The sequence below is a fragment of the Megascapheus bottae genome, chromosome 1 (genome assembly GCF_031878675.1).
Source record: "Megascapheus bottae isolate mThoBot1 chromosome 1, mThoBot2.hap1, whole genome shotgun sequence".
NCBI classification, from domain to species: Eukaryota; Metazoa; Chordata; class Mammalia; order Rodentia; family Geomyidae; genus Megascapheus; species Megascapheus bottae.
This window is the reverse complement of record NC_143509.1, coordinates 99,861,659-99,878,192: the sequence shown is the minus strand read 5'-3', so window position 1 is coordinate 99,878,192 and position 16,534 is coordinate 99,861,659. Positions and strand designations below refer to the sequence as shown.

Sequence of the window (16,534 nt, the reverse complement as noted above, 5' to 3'; positions counted from 1 at the left end):
TGCTACTAAGTGACAAATGGGCAAGAAGCAATCAGACAGTATGGAGATGCTGCACAGGGGTGGCTGACATGCCAAGCAGGACGCAAGAGAAGGAGAAGCGTCTTTCTTAGATGAATGCTATGACTTATCCATAAGAATGAGTTATCCTGTCACAAACTCCCTTCCTCTGGCTGCTGCCAGCTCAGCGCTCCATGGAGCCCAACAATGCCTTGATGGCTCATTCTGGTCAGACCTCCTGACTCAGAAACCTGTGAGCCATTAGTGCTCACACTCTCAGACACTACAGCAGCATCTGAGAACGCAGGAGCTGGGGGCAAGTGGTTCAAATCTGTCTATGCTTTTTTTTTTTTGCCAGTCCTGGGCTTGAGCTCAGGGCCTGAGCACTGTCCTTGGACTTTCTCAAGGCTAGAGCTCTACCACTAGAGCCTCAGCACCACTTCCGGCTTTTTTCTATGTATGTGGTACCGAGGAATCGAACCCGGGTCTTCATGCATGCTAGGCAAGCACTTTAACCACTAGGCCAAACTCCCGGCCCCCTGTCTATGCTTTTATACAAGTGTTCTACAAGGAGGGCTCAACATGGCCACTGTGGCAGCCAGTGAGGGAACATCTCCAATGGCTAAACATCCAGTTACCACATGACCCAGTGGCCCCCTTCTAGGGGAAGGACTCACTCCCAAGCTCATTGCAGCACCACTCCACTCACAATCCTCCCCATGTGGAAGCCATCCAGGTGTCTACAAATGAAGGAGGGGATTAACGCACTGCCTTGAACAGAAAGGCAGCTCTGACACATGCTAACAGGACACACCCTGAGAACCCTGTCAGTCACAAGAGACACTGTATGGCTCCTCTTATAGGAGAGCCCATGTGAAGAACCACCTCTCTTCCCATGCCTTCCATCTTATCCCTCCTCCCACAGTGAGAGCTACCAAGGCTGGCATTCTGGTAGGTAGGCAGCCAGTATCTATCTTTCCCTTGCCAGCCTCCAGCTAATAAGTTTGTGTAGACAAGAACTTTTTCCAGTGACTTTTAAAAGTTCAGCAAATACTTCTAGAGTAGCTTCATATGTGGGTGTGGCTTTTCAGGAAATCAGAAACCCCAACTGGCTAGTTCATAAGCTTAGTTAGTTGTAGTTTAGGGGATATTCTAAATGTCTCAATATTCTACAGCAAGGAGCAAATCTCTCAGAGAAGGAGGGTAACTGATAGGGGCAAATGGCCATGTTTTCAATGTGCTGTATGGGAAAGAAAACACTGGCATTAACAGGAAATTAAACTTTCTATCATTTCACTTAGGGACTATACTAACCTAAAAGCATTTCCAGAGCTATAGTTAAGATGTAATTATAGTATTTGTGACCGCATTACATTCATAGGCTCATAGACTGATCTTAAAATAGTAGGGGCTGAGATGTAGGTCAGTGGTGTATACGTGCTTATTGGCATGTGCAAGAGCCTGGGTTGAATCCCCAGCAACAATCAGTAAATAAATAAATAAATAAAGATATAGTTATAAAATATAAGTTTGAAAAAATATTTATAAACTAGATGCCAAGAAAGAGCTCATTTGGTTCCAAGGAAACATCTCTGCCATGGTTTTTTTTTTCCCCAACATTATACAAACTGACAGGATGACATTCTCCAGAACACAAACTGATTTAGAAAGGCAGACCATGAACTCAAAAGTAATTTGATATGCTTTAAAATGTTTAAGGTGATAAATTTTAGGCTCTGCATGTTTTACCACTGAGTAACAATGTTTAAAGCAAAGATAAATTAACAATATGGGAAAGAAAGGTGAAGAGTTATGGTTAATTTTTAAATAAATGTAGCAAAATATTTCCTTTAGAAGTTCCCAGAAGGGACAGTGCAAACCTGCTTTCACAGATCCCATATGCTGTCTACAAAAAACCATGGACACGCCAACTTCAATTACACCTCTCAACAGGCGAACAAAGACAGCACCGGCATGGCTTCCTTCTGCAAGTCTGTCACCCATTACGATGAAACTGTAAGGTATTTCAGTTGAGTCACACTGGTCAGGCAGCACAAAGTTCAACATTCAGGTGACATCCTTGCCAAGGGACACCAACAGTGCCCTTTAGACAGATCGAGAGAGAAGACATTGAGTAAGAACGAACTGGCCAGGGTTTAGCATGGTTTGGGGGCTGGGAAGTGGAGGCTGCAAGAGACAAACTGGAGAAAGGGCACACTGGCAAGGCCTCTGGGAGCATTTCAGGCCTTGGGGTCCCACAGGTGGCCTTTAACGGTTACAATTTCTATATAAAGAGGAAGCTGCCTTCTGAATGTCGCCCACTGCTACATCACCACCTGCAGGCAGAGGGAGCTGCCTCCTCCCAGATGGTCAGCCGTGGAATCCTGGGTAGAGTGGGCTCCAACCACCAACCCCTATCCCTACTGGGCATGCAGCAGGAAAGCTGCAGACACATGGGTTAGCCCAACTTTCCACATAGCTTAGAGACACATTTGAGAATGTTCTTCAAACTGCCTTCTGACTATGAACCAGCAGTCTTCTTGTCCCCTCTTACAGACGTTTGCTCTGAAGTTTGCTCTAACTGCGCTGATTCTGCTCTCCCAGCATGCCCTGCTGCTGGGGTGGGGTAAACAAAGAGGGTGTGGTCAGCCCCCAGGATGCAGCTGCACAGCTGGCACTTGCAGCCTCACTATTTACCCAGAGCTGGCTCTGTCTGTATGTCTGTCTGGGAGGGAGTGCTCTGCCGATCTCTCTCCCAGAAAGTGTCCAGAAAGCCAGTGGCATGGCAGTGAAGAGGGCATACAGGCTCTGACCAGCTGGACCAGGCTAGGCTGGGGCTCACTCTTTGAGCCTATCATGGCTCCCTGAGTGTTCTGAGGTGTTGTCTGCTCCACATAAACATGCTGTCACCAACCCTCTGACAGGAGCTGAAGCAACAACTGTTCCATCTATATTTCCCGCAGCAAGATCAATGCTGAACACAGACCACACACACACACACACACACACACACACACACACACACACACACACACAGTGGCATTCCACACACATGTGCACACCTGCACACACATGGGTATAGACCCCACATGTACATACAGAACATATGCATATGTAAGAGCACAACCTCACACATCTCAAGTACACACAGTGCACACATGTACACATATCCGCTATCCCACAAACACATGTACACACAACTCTACATGCATGGGAGTCTTGAGCCACAGGCCCTTCAACCACACAGGGTGTGTCCAGTCTCATGGTTACGATGACTTCAAGTTGGCTTGAGAATCTATGTAGATTTTTTTTCTTAAGAGTCTCACTATAAGCCTCAAACTCATGATCCTTTGTCTCAGCCTCCTAAAAGCTGGGATTACAGGCCTGTACCACCACACTCAGCACAAACTGCTTTTTAAATACACCCTAACACATGCACTACCTCACAGTCAGCAAGCCACAACTGACATGCAAATACTACTCCTCAGCAGAGTTTAGATTCTTAAAGCCACTTCATCTGCCCACTGATGTTTTTCCCATCTTCCCACAAAGCAACTTTGGATGACCTCAAGGCTCTCCAGTACTACTTGTTTCTAGACACACATTGCACATGCCTGAGGCTCCCCTGATATAGTCACCTACCCATCCCCAGAGAGCATGGGCATTGCAGAGGCTCGGGTTGCGCCAGAACACGGAAGGGAAATGCTGTCTGCACTGTGAAGCCTCCAGCAAGTACCAATCAGTGTCTTCATCAATCAGTAGAGGCTAAACAGCAGCAGATGTGGAGGACCATAATCTGAACAGAACAGAGAACACGCATATCACAGGTGCTCACAGAGGAAAAAAAAAACATGCATCAGAAGGATATAATTTCCATTTCAGGACTTAAGAATAAGTTCACAAGTGATGGTAAGTGGTGGGAAGAGGAAAGATGCAGCACACACCCTGAAGGTTGCCTAAAGCTTGCAATGCAGAGAACACTGAAATACATGGAATACAAGGATATACGATCATGTGTCAGAGGTCTAATGGGTGTAATGGTACCAGGCATGGAATCAGCAAATGATTCCATATTTTTATCTACATGCAAATGACAGAACTAACAAATGACACAGAGCTAACACATATGGGAAACAACTTCATAACGTCAGAGCTAGGAGAGAAGAAAGAACATCCTGGAAAACAAGAGTCTCATTACAAATCCCTGACAGATCTCAGCCCCCAAAAGTTCCACTGACAGAACTCAGTATTCTTCAAGAATCACATTCAGAAGAACAGAGCTGGCATGTTCCAGTCTGCTGGGACTTCGTGTTATCTCTTCCTCCACAATGCCTTTGTTTGGAGGTTTCTGGAACTAAATATCAATCCTCAGTGCTGGAACAGAACAGCTTCTAGAACTTGGGGGAAAGCTTCTAAAATGTTCTGGTACCCTCCAGCACACAAGATGCCCCACACCTGAAATGTATAGGGCTACTCAATGAGACAGCTGGTGACAGGCCAACTAGCAAGAATAACCGGCTGAGAAGGGCACAGCTCTCTATGATTGGGTTGACAGCACTTGCTTATCTGGTCTGGTCAGGCTTTCCTTCTTTCTGCTTCGCTGCCCTGGAAACAAGCCATCTGCAAGGGGCTGAGACTGTGCTGGAACTGTCCTTTGGTGGCTACACAGGAAGTGGGACAAGGACTCTAAAGCTGGGCTTCTTCCAAATAAAGTCAAGCCCCAAACACCACTGGCTCTAAAATGTGGTTCCAGGACATTCAGAAGAAAGAGCGGAGTGCTGAGCGCTGGCAGAACATGACCTCCTCAGAAATGCAATGAAGGTTTTATACTTGGAACACCAACAGCCTCTGCTTAGTGGTTTGGACCCAGTCAGCAGCCACTGCAGTGCAGATGGCGAGAGCAAGGGTTGCCTGCTTTTTCTGAGGACATGAAAATGTCTTTACTGTCAAGAGACAAGCCTGGAGAGAAACAGGCTCCATGAAGGGAGATCCAAGGTGGCAGAGAAGGGCCCACCTAGGCACATGGGCTTCAACGAAGAAAACATACTGTTTTACAAAACCCAGTCTAGGGCAATAGTTCTCAGTGTTACTTTGTCACTAGGGGACATTTCACAGTGTCAGGAGATGCTGTAGCCATCACCATGGAGTGGGGAAGGTAGCCTGGCATGGAGTGAGAAGAAGCCAGGATGGTTAAAAACACACCTTCCAGGGCCGGGAGTTTGGCCTAGTGGTTAAAGTGCTTGCCTAGCATGCACGAAGACCCGGGTTCGATTCCTCGGTACCACATACATAGAAAAAAGCCGGAAGTGGTGCTGAGGCTCAAGTGGTAGAGCTCTAGCCTTGAGAAAGTCCAAGGACAGTGCTCAGGCCCTGAGCTCAAGCCCAGGACTGGCAAAAAAAAAAAAAAAAAAAAAAACACCTTCCAGGGCTTGGCACCCAACCAGGCCAAGACACCTCAGTGCAAAGAAGCACAGTTCTGGCTTTGCTTTATGCAAACTGCCCCAGAACACTACCAAAAGCCTTTTCATGCTTGTGTGCTGCCAAGAGTGGGCTTCAACTTTGAACTTCTTTTTTCCTTTCATGTCTCAGATGCCGGGCATAGATGCAGGCTTTAAAGTTTCATATAGACCAATGCAACAAACAAACAAGACTTTCTTGATTTTATATATCTTTGTATTGGAGAGCCCCTTTCCAAAAGCTGGCTCAGGGGCTTTCTTCCACATCTCATGGGCCAGAGAAGTCACGGGTCCACACATACATATATCTCTGCCAAGGGAAACAGGATGACTAGGAGAACTCGTCCAACATTTACTACTGGGGCCACCCTCCTGGGCACACTGCCACCTGACATCTAAACATGAACAGGTTCTTTCTGGAAAGAAAACAAACAGGAAACGAACAGCACCACCAGAGGGGATGGCAGTGTGGTAGTAGAGTATTGCATAGCATGCATAAGGCCTTGTGTTCAATCTCCAACTCAGAAAAAAACAAAAGCTGGACACTGGTGGCTCGAAACTGTAATCATATCTACTAGGAAGGTTGAGGTCAAAGTCAGCCAGGGCAGGGAAGTTCATGAGATTCTTACCTTCAATTAATCAGCAAAAACCTGCAAGTAGATTTGTGGCTCAAGTGTACCATCTTTGAGTAAAAAAATTAAGCAAGGGTCTGGGAGTTTGGCTTAGTGGCAGAGTGCTTGCCTACCATGCACAAAGACCCAGGTTTGATTCCTTAGTACCACATACACCGAAAAAATCTAGAAATGGTGCTGTGGCTAAAGTGGTAGTAGCGCTAGCCTTGAGAAATCCCAAGGACAGTGCTCAGGCCCGGAGTGCTCAGGCCTGGAACTCAAGTCCAGGACTGGCAAAAAAAAAAAAAAAAAAAAATTTAAGCAAGAGCTTAAGACCCTGAGTTCAAGCCCCAATACCAGAACATTAAATAAATAAATACCACCTCACTTGGGGTTCAGGGTAAGGCTTAGTGGTATAGCACTTGCATAACACACAGAAGGCATATGTATTGCTCTGCACTGAAAAACAAAATGCCTCTCCATTCCTGTTTTATACAACATTGAATATTTTAGACTTTTTTGTTAGAGCAGCTAATATTACTAATTCAGAGACAGTACCACAAATATTTAACATTAGTCTAGAAAATACTAGCAAAATATTAGGGGGAAAAGTCCGTACTGATAGACAATATGCATGCATGCATTTGCATACACACACACATGAGCTGTATATAAATGGATAACCTTCTTCCGTACCCCTTGTTTTATCTCAAGGAGTTGTCAGATTAGAGACTCTAAGTCACCTCTGTTCAAAGGCATCTTATGCCCTGAACACTGCATACACCAAGAACAAAACAGTGAAGAGTCCCACAATTATCTCTATATGTCTATGGGATTAAAATTTACAATGACCAGGTTGTATTTTTCTAATCATCTGTCATCTGTTGTGTGGGAAATGCAAAAGCCAACATGAGATAGGACTCTGCTGTCCCTGAGGTGGCTCTAACTACTGACCACACAAGTGGTGGTGAGGATATGGGAAGACACAGCTGTCATACATGGCAGATGGGGAAGGGGGTTTAAAATGATGTAGTCATAATCCAGGAGCCGGGGGCTCACACCTATAATCCTAGCTACTCAGGAGACTGAGATCTAAGAATCGCAGTTCAAAGCCAGACCAGGTATGAAAAATTGTGAGACTCTGATCTCCAATTAACCACTAGAAAGCCGGAAGTGGTGCTGTAGCTCAAGTGGTAAAGGTGTAGCCTCGAGCAGAAGAGCTCACAGCAGGCACAGAGTTCAAGCCCCATGACTGACCAAAAAAAAAAAAAATGCAGTCACCTTGGAAAATGGTTTGGTGGATTCTTAAAAAATTAAACATGGCCACTTGGAAAGAACCCAATGTCTATTAACAAGAAAATGGATAAGTGCATATCTTGTGAATCTTACTCAGCAATACAAAAAGGAATGAACTATTAATATTCATAACTTGGATGACTCTCAGAACAGCATTGCTGGGACAAAGAAGCCAGGCCAGAAGAAATAAAGAAGATTCTGTTTATACAAAAGATTTTTAAGCAAAGGAATCTATGGTGACAGAAAGCAGACCAGCAGTTGTCTGGGAGATAGGTCGGGAGAGAGTAGTTTTGAAGGCGAGGGGTGACTGCTAGGTTGACAGACCCACAGTCATTAACTTGATTGCAGTGAAGTTTTCACAGTGATGTATGTGTATAAAAATCCATAAAATTACATACTTTAAATATATGAAAGATTGGAATGTGGCTCAGAAGGAGACTGTCCAGCATTTATGAGAACCTGGGTGTATACTATACAGTTATCTCCTTCCTCCCTTCCTCCACCTGCCACACACATGCAGTTTACTGTGTGTCAGTAAAGCTGAAAGAGAAGAACGGAAAAGGCTATTTTAAGAGATAAATAAAGCTGGGTGCCCATGGTTCATGCCTGTAATCCTAGCAACTCAGGAGGCTGAGATCTGAGACTCTTGGTTCAAAGCCAGCCTGTGCAGAGAAGTCCCCCATAATCCCTGAAGTCTTTATCTCCAATTAATCACTCAAAAGCCAGAAGTGGGGCCATGGTTCAAAGTGGTAGAGTGCTTGCCTTGAGCACCAAGAGCTCAAAGACAGCGCCCACCCAGCCCTAAGTTCAAGCCCCACAAACGACCAAAAAAACAAAAACAGAGAGAGAGAGAGAGAGAGAGAGAGAGAGAGAGAGAGAGAGAGAGAGAGAGAGAGAGAGAGAGAGAGAGAGAGAGATAAATGACATTACTTCACACACTAGGCTGAATGCTGGTGCTCAGATGTAAAGGTTGTCATAACTGAAAAGCAGACATGTTTATCTGTGTTGCTCCATATTGTTCTGATCTGACTGTCATCACAAAATGCCACACCCTGTGTGCTTTAAACAACAGACCCTTGCTTCTCAAAGGCGACAGTCCCTAAGTTCTCTTGGCTTGCTGATGTCTGCCTTCTGGCCGTGTCCTCACATTGATTGGCTGAGGGAGTGGGAAAGGAGAGCTAGTCCTCTTCCTCTTCTTTTAATGCCATAGTCTTACTAGATGAGGACCCTATCAGATTAGGATCTCATTTATCAAATTGCCTGCTAATCACCCCTTTCTCCAGATATAAATTTGAGGTGGAAGAGAAGAATATTTCCATTCCTTCCACACCATGTTTGACCTGAAAGTTGGCAGAATATTGAAGCAGGTGACTGGCCCCTTCCTCTATGTATAAACTTGGTTCTGTGAACTGAGCTTTGTCACCAGGTTATGGAAAGTTAAGTCATCTGTGCAGGCCCGGACTACTGCTGTCTCTCCATCAGATGGAGAGGAAGAAAGCAAAAGTACGCATTTTATTCAAACAGAAGATAAACAGACTGGCCCAGCTACAAAATTACTGAAAAGCATAGCAGACTCCTTGGCAAACAGAATGGTTTTTGCAAAAGACCATCTCAGCCCCATGGATGGCTCACACAAGGCTGCCAATCAGGCCTGAATGGCAATGCCCTTGTAGACTCTCATGCCTTCCAGATAACTCAGAAGAGAGAATGAAGCCACCCGAGTTCCACCCACCACTCACAACAGACAGCACTCAGAAGCTCTGCTGCACATTAGAGCCAGAGTTAGGCAGGATGTCTAACTCTAGCAGCATCTTCTGAATTATGGTGCCATGACATCAGAACACTGCCAGAAACAGATCCTGTGCTGGCCTCTCAACTTCAAGGGACAGGATCTACTTCATTTTAAGTAAGGAGAGTAATCGCTAGCATCTTTTCAACTGGACCTCATGACAGAAGGAATTCGGGCCTTCCAAGATCCCAACAGGACCTAACACGGCTCTTACAGGATAACTTGAAGGCAGAGAGAACTCGGAAGGTTGATGGCAATAGTCCCAAACTGAAGTACTAGACACTAACAGATGGGGCCCTGCTAGAGAAAAGACAGATCAAATCAGTATCCTACATGCTGAGGGGTCTGCCTCCCAGCCTCCTACTCAGAGTCTAGCCAGCAGGGGTGAGGAGGAATGGGTAAACTGTGGCATCAAGACCTGGCAAGACATAGGAAGGCTTGAGGACCCTCCCAAGCAGACCTGCATGACTACACTGGTGGTGAGCTCTGGAAGAGAGGAGGGGACGTGGACCAGGATGGCTGCTAATACCCTAGGGCTGTGTCCTGCTCTGATCCCCTCTGTTTTGGGTACCAAGGTACGCAACGTACCATGATGCAGCTTGGCACAACTTGCACAGACAAGAAGGCCTCCATGGTGCTTGTGGGTAGTGAAAGGGATTCAAGAAATAACACTGCATCCATAAGGCATGTGATGCAAAACATCTGGAACTCTAAGAGAAATGAACATGTTAAACAAGGTGGAATGTGGGAGACAATCTGCACTTCATCTTCAGACCTAGTTATGAACTGAATCACATTGAAGGTCTGACTTTCAATATCTCCTAATAGGCCTATAGGTGTGGACAGGACCTTTTAAAGAGTAGTTAAGATACAGTGAAGTTAAGATACAGTGAAGCCCCCTGGTGGGCCAATCTAGTGTGCTACATATAGAGCTTGGGGTGCCACTTCCGGCATTTTCTGTTTATGTGATGATAAGGAATCAAACCCAGGGCTTCATGCATGCTGGGCAAGCACTCTACCACTAAGCCACATTCCCAGCCCTGTGAGGCTCATCTCTAATTAACCAACAGAAAACTGGAAGTGGTGCTGTGGCTCAATGTGGTAGATCACTGGCCTTGAGCAAAAAGAAATCAGGGACAACATCCAGGGCCTGAGTGCGAGACCCATGACCCACAAAAAGAAAAAAAAAAGTTATGTCTGGACTCTAGAAAAGGTGAGAACAGCTCACATTTCTCTTGTGCTGCAGCACTGATTCTAAAACATATAATAAAGAGATGCTCCTTGAAAAAGCTGCTTCACAAGTAGGGCTTACAACTAGTAGTTGAACTGGGATACTCAAGACCTACGGTGCATGCTACTCATGAAACCTGCCTGCTGGACAGTCTGGGCGACAGTAGAGGGTTGTAGAATAAAAGAATCCAAAAAGAAGTAGTTCAGGCCCAGAGTTTGGCCTACTGGTAGAGTGCTTGCCTAGCATACACGGAGACCTGGGTTCAATTTCTTGGTACCACATACATAGAAAAGGCCAGAAGTAGTCCTGTGACTCAAGCGGTAGAGCTCTAGCCTTGAGAAAGCCCAAGGACAGTGCTCAAGCCCTGAGTTCAAGCTCCAGAACTGGCACAAAAAAAAAAAAAAGAGGTGGTTCATTGAGGATCACTATGACTTTTTTTTCCTGACATTAGAACTCAGTATCTGATGCTTTCTCTCTCTGGCAACCATGCTACTGACTGCACCACACATGAAACCCCAATTATGACTTTTTTTTTAAAGGAAGATCATGGTTCTAGGATAACCTCAGCATATTAGAATCTTTGCTCAATAGCTGGGCGTGGTGATGTGAGCCTGTGATCCTAGCTACAGCAGGAAGCAGGGGACCACAATCTTTACCTGAGCAGTAAGGAAGATCCCATCTCAAGATAACCAGTGCAATTTTAAAAAAAGGAGGGGGAGGGGTTCTTAATATACAAAGCCCTAAGGTCAAATCTTAGTAACACATACACACACACACACACAAAAAGAAACTTTAGTGATAAAATTTAAAAGTCAATAGTTACCTATCACTACCAGTCCTTTCTAAACCCAACTGGCACCAGCAGTTAGCACAGTGGCTGGAAGAGTAAAGCTTCAAGGAAGTACTTGGTGATTAAAAACAATAACTGGGCCGAGCGTGGTGGTTCATGCCTATAATCTGAGCTACTAAGGAGGCTGAGTTCTGAGGATCACGATTCAAAGCCAGACCAAGCACTAAAGTCCATAAGATTCTTAAATCTCCAATTAACCATAAGAAAACCAGAAGTGGTGCTGTTGCTCAAGGGGTAGGGCAGTAGCCTTGAGCTGAAGAGCTCAGGGACAATGCCTAGGCCCAGAGTCCAAGTGACATTTTTTTATTTCTTTGGGCAATACTCTACTTCTTCCAATACCCACTTCCAATGACCACCATGCTATGTGCTTCTAGAAGTTCAACTTTTTATACTCCACATTATTTGTTGTTTTATATCTGGATTTTTCTCACTTAACACCTTTATATTCAACCACTTCTCCTAACCGACATGAATTTCCACTTTTGTGAAGGCTGAACTACATGTCATTGTGTTTATTTTACAGATTAGAATTTATCTTAAAGTAAGGAAAAGATGAGACAGTTTAAAATCTCAGATAAGCAATTAAGCAAACATTATTCTGTCCAGGTTGATATACCTAAAGCTAGGAAAGGTAAATTAGTTTCTAAAATAGGCAATTTCAAGATATGATACAAATTTTGTTTAGCAAATTTGTAAAAAAAAAAAAATGGAAAAAAAAAGCCACCTCGATCAGGGGTTATGACCCCTGATCTACAGCCCCATTTACATCTGCATTGTAAAGGCTCTTACTTTCAGCTCTAACTTACTGTAGTTCTGTGCATACACATTCATAATCCAAGATAGCCAGGTGCCATGAGTGTAATTCTAGCTACTCAGAAGGCTGAGATCAAGGTTCAGAGCCAGCCTGAGTAGGAAAATCCATAAGACTCTTATCTCCAATTAACCATCAGAAAACTGGACGTGGAACTGCGGCTCAACGTGGTAGAATGCTAGCCTTGAACAAAAGGGCGCAAGGATCATGTTGAGTGAGACAAGTCAAGACCTAAGGAACAAAAGGCGCATGGTATCCTTAATATGTGGCTATTAAATCCAAAGAGTACAAGAGCGAGGACTCAATAACTGTATACCCAAAGCTATGGACATGGTAATGGAAATATAAACATAACTATATAGACATAAAAACCTATGACTCTATAGACATAATGTTTTATTTCATAAATTAATATGTTTCTATGACATACAAACCCTTAGCCTAATTTTGATTAAGTTCTAAATACTAAGTCCCAGTGATTGTAAATAGAGATTCCCTCCTTGAACACTTGTTTAACTTGTCATTTAAAATATGATGTAAAAATCAACATTAATAAATTCTTTAATAAAAAAAATAGTTTTAAAAAAGGGCACAGGGATAGCATCCAGTCCTTGAATTCAAGCCTCACAACTGACAAAAATAAATCAATAATAATAATAATCCAAGGTATCTGACCTAAAGCCTTAAGAAAACTGCTCACATTAGCTCCTTCAGGCAGGGTTCACCACAAGCTGCAAGTCTCAGAGTGTACCTTCTAGTGCCACCTAAGCCTCACAGTTCATAACTGATCTCAGCGCCAAGGCGCCATTTCACTTTCCTTTGTGCAGAGGCAGCCAGAGGGTGGGTCTTTTGTTTTGTATGTAGCTGCTCTCAAAATCTTGCTCTTCCTCCTCAGTCACTGGAGCACTGGAAGGACAGGCATGCACCATCATACCTGACTTCAGAGGGATTTTTTAACAGAAAGAACCTCACTGGAAGAGAGCTCAGGGCTCCCTTCCTCTCCCAACTCCTGAATAAAAGCTCCATCTGTGATCTGGTCCCACCGCCATTCCTTCCTCTCTTCCTACACTTTTCTCCCTTGCTGCCTCACGTCTGTCCCCTTCCTGTGCCTTGGACCTAGGCCTGCATCGCAGATGGTCTCCCTGCCAGCTCACTCACTGCACCCAGGTCTCTGCTCAAATGTCAGGGTATCAGAGAGCCATCTCTGTCTAAAATAGCACCTCATCCTCCTTCTCACCACCCCATACCCCAGCTTTATTTTCTTCTTAGCACTCAGCACCAAAAGCATCCTAGCCTACCAGTAAATGCATCCATCCCGGGAGGGTGGTGATCTGGTGTTAATGCCATGTCCCAGCAATCCAGCTCTCAGGGAGTCCCAGCTCTAGCTCTGTGGACCTTTGATGGAGCTGCTGTCACCAGGACCCACACACTTAAATGACAAAAACTTTCCTGCCTCACATACACTTCTAGTCTTTAGTCAAGGTGCCAACAGATCTCCTGTGGAACACTAAGGAAGACAGGCTACCCTATATTCCTCCTTAGCTTCTGGTGGTCTGCAGCATCTCTGCCATGCTCCTTAGCTGGCAGACACATCATCCTCATCCCTGCCTTGGTCTGCACCTTCCCTCGGTGCATGTCTGGGTCTGTGTCCATACTTCTTCTTTTCATAAAGACACGGGTTACGCCAGCTTACAGCCATATACTAATGGCCTCAATTTAGCTCAATCATCTCTATGAAGAGCCCATTTCCTGGAAGACAGAATTCAAACCATAACCACTGTAGTTATATGACAATGGGTAAGTTAAGAAGCACTGGTGGGGGGGTGGGGGGAGGGTAATGGGGACCAAGACATGTGAAGGGGTATCAATGTATGTGAATTAATGCACCTTCTATCTGGCAAATATCATGTAACCCTTTTACTAATTACAATAAAAAATAAATTTAAAAAAAATTAAAACAAAAAAACAAAAAAAAATACGAAGCACTGGTAAAGGGCCCAGCCTTGTTTAGGCAATGATGTTAGGCCCTGACAATGGAGATGCCCCACCCTTTCCCTTTATTCATGTTGCACAGCCACCACCACAGAAAAGGCAGAGAACTCCTCCTCAAGAGCACAGCTTGGGGCCAGGCCACAAGGGGGTGGAGACCGCCCTACCACAGCTGTCTGTGACCCAGCACAAGTTGCTTAACCCTGATCTCAAGATACATTGCAGAAATTGCATGACACTGCACAGAAGTCCCTGGAACACCGACAGCTAGTTCTCTGACATCAACCACCAGAGACAGGGCAGGAGTGGAATCTCACAGTGTCATTCAGGGCCTCAAATCCTTCAGGGAGGCTGGTTTAGTCACGGCTCAATGATGGTGGCAGAAGACAGGGAGGGAAGCCACCCTGACAGTGCAGTGGGGACCCCTGGACAGCAATCCTAACAAACTGCTGTCTTTTAGAACTTTTATACAATCAGTGAGCAATTCTTCCAAGAAGGGAAGATGTTTGCAACTGGACTATGGTCCTTCCTGAGATTGGAAGGGAATGAACAGAAGACTACATCATTTCTTCCTACAAATGGTTGGTGGATGGGTGTCAATGGAGAACAGGATGTTTCCAGAAGGGGTGATGGAACCTGTCTGCCCGCTATATTCCTGAGGGCAGGAAGAGCTATGCCCAAGTGTTGTGCACTTCTGTGGCCTTCTGATCTAGGCCTTGTTCACACAGAGTGGGGGTCATTCCTACATCACTAGGATCCAAAACTAAAATTAGGCCAGGTCCGTGTGGTATTCAGGGCTCATGGGCTTCAAGATGATACTTAGAGCCCTGTGTTAGTGACTCACATCTGTAATCCTAGCTACTCAGGAGGCTGTGATCTAAGGATCATCCTTTGAAGCCAGACAAGGCAGGAAAGTCCATGAGAGTCTTATTGCCAGTTAACAACAAAAAGGTGAAGTAGAGCTGTAGCTCAAGTGGTAGAACACTAGCCTTGAGCAAAAAAGCTTTAAGACAGCACCCAGGCCTAGAGTTCAAGCAAAGTCCATGAGAGTCTTATTGCCAGTTAACAACAAAAAGGTGGAAGTAGAGCTGTAGCTCAAGTGGTAGAAGACTAGCCTTGAGCAAAAAAGCTTTAAGACAGCACCCAGGCCTAGAGTTCAAGCTCCAGGACCAGCATACATACACACACACACACACACACACACACACACACACACACACACACACACACACACGGCACATGCAGACGACTGAGACACTATCTGGAGTTCATACACCTAGGCATGAGGAGCTGCAGAAAGCCGGCATGTGGTAGCTGGGGCCATGATATCAAGTTAGCATACTGCTTTGATTTCTGTCTAAAACATGGGACAATGGCGGCATCTTTCTCCTGGGTTGAGCCAGTTAATGTAAAATAGCATACTTTAACTGGGCCACTACAATATTGGCAAACCAGGGGCTGAAAGGATGAACCTGACCCTGTTTGATTTATTAGTTGTTCTATTTTATTCCCAGTCTGAGATTCACTCCAAGCATATCTGAGCACCACATTTGGCTAGCTCTATCATCTCTTCTTATCCTGTCCCACTCATCTTCCCCACACTCATCTTGTTACTGGTCTCTCCCTGCGCCCCCCTTTTTCTCTCTCCAGTCCTTATGAGTCATTGACCTTGAGATTTTTTTTTCTTTTTTTGTTGGTGATGGGACTTGAATCTGGGCCTGGGTGCTACTGCCCTACCCCTGGAGCAACAGCCCCACTTTCAGTTTTCTGGTGGTTAATTGGAGATAAGCGTCTCACAGACTTTCATGCCTGGGCTGGCTTTGAACCAAGATCCTCAGATTTCAGCCTTCTGAGTAGCTAGGATTACAGGTGTGAACTACTGCGCCCAGCTAAACCTGAGATTTTTTTGCTCAAGTATTTGGAGCCACAGCTTCACTTCTGGCCTATTGATGATTAACTGGAAATAAATGCCTCACAGACTTTCTTTCCCAGGCTGGTTTCTAACTAGAATCCTCAGATCTCAGCTTTTTAAGTAGCTAGAATTTCAAGCGCAAGCCAATGGAACCTGGCAAGCACAGGCCCTAAGTTAAAGCTGTAGTGCTGTTAAAAGTTAGAACTAGGAAGTGGCGCTATGGTTCAAGGGGTAGGGCAGTAGCCTTGAGAGGAAGAGCTCAGGGACAATGCCCAGGCCCAGAGTTCAAGTCCCATAACTAAAAAAAAAAATGTTAGAACTACAGGCCAGGCACCAGTGGCTCACATCTATAATCCTAGCTTCTCAGAAGACTTAGGTATGAGGATTGTGGTTTGAAGTTAACCAGGCAGGAGACTCTTATCTCCCATTAACAACCAAAAGCCAGAAGTGGAGCTGCAATTCAAGTAGTAGAGTGCCAGCCTTGAGTAAAAGAGTGCAGGAACAGTACTCAGGCCATGAGTTTAAAAGCCCCAGGACTGCACAAAACAGAAACAAAAACAAAACAAACAACAACAACAAAAATCAAAACGGT

At 45.0% G+C, this 16,534-nt stretch overlaps 1 protein-coding gene across 4 annotated transcripts in view; it reads right to left on the bottom strand.

Annotated features, from left to right (window-relative positions):
* Dop1b (DOP1 leucine zipper like protein B) overlaps positions 1 to 16,534 on the bottom strand; it is a 93,537-nt gene that overhangs the window by 67,070 nt on the left and 9,933 nt on the right. The gene's annotated exons all lie outside the window — the stretch shown is intronic.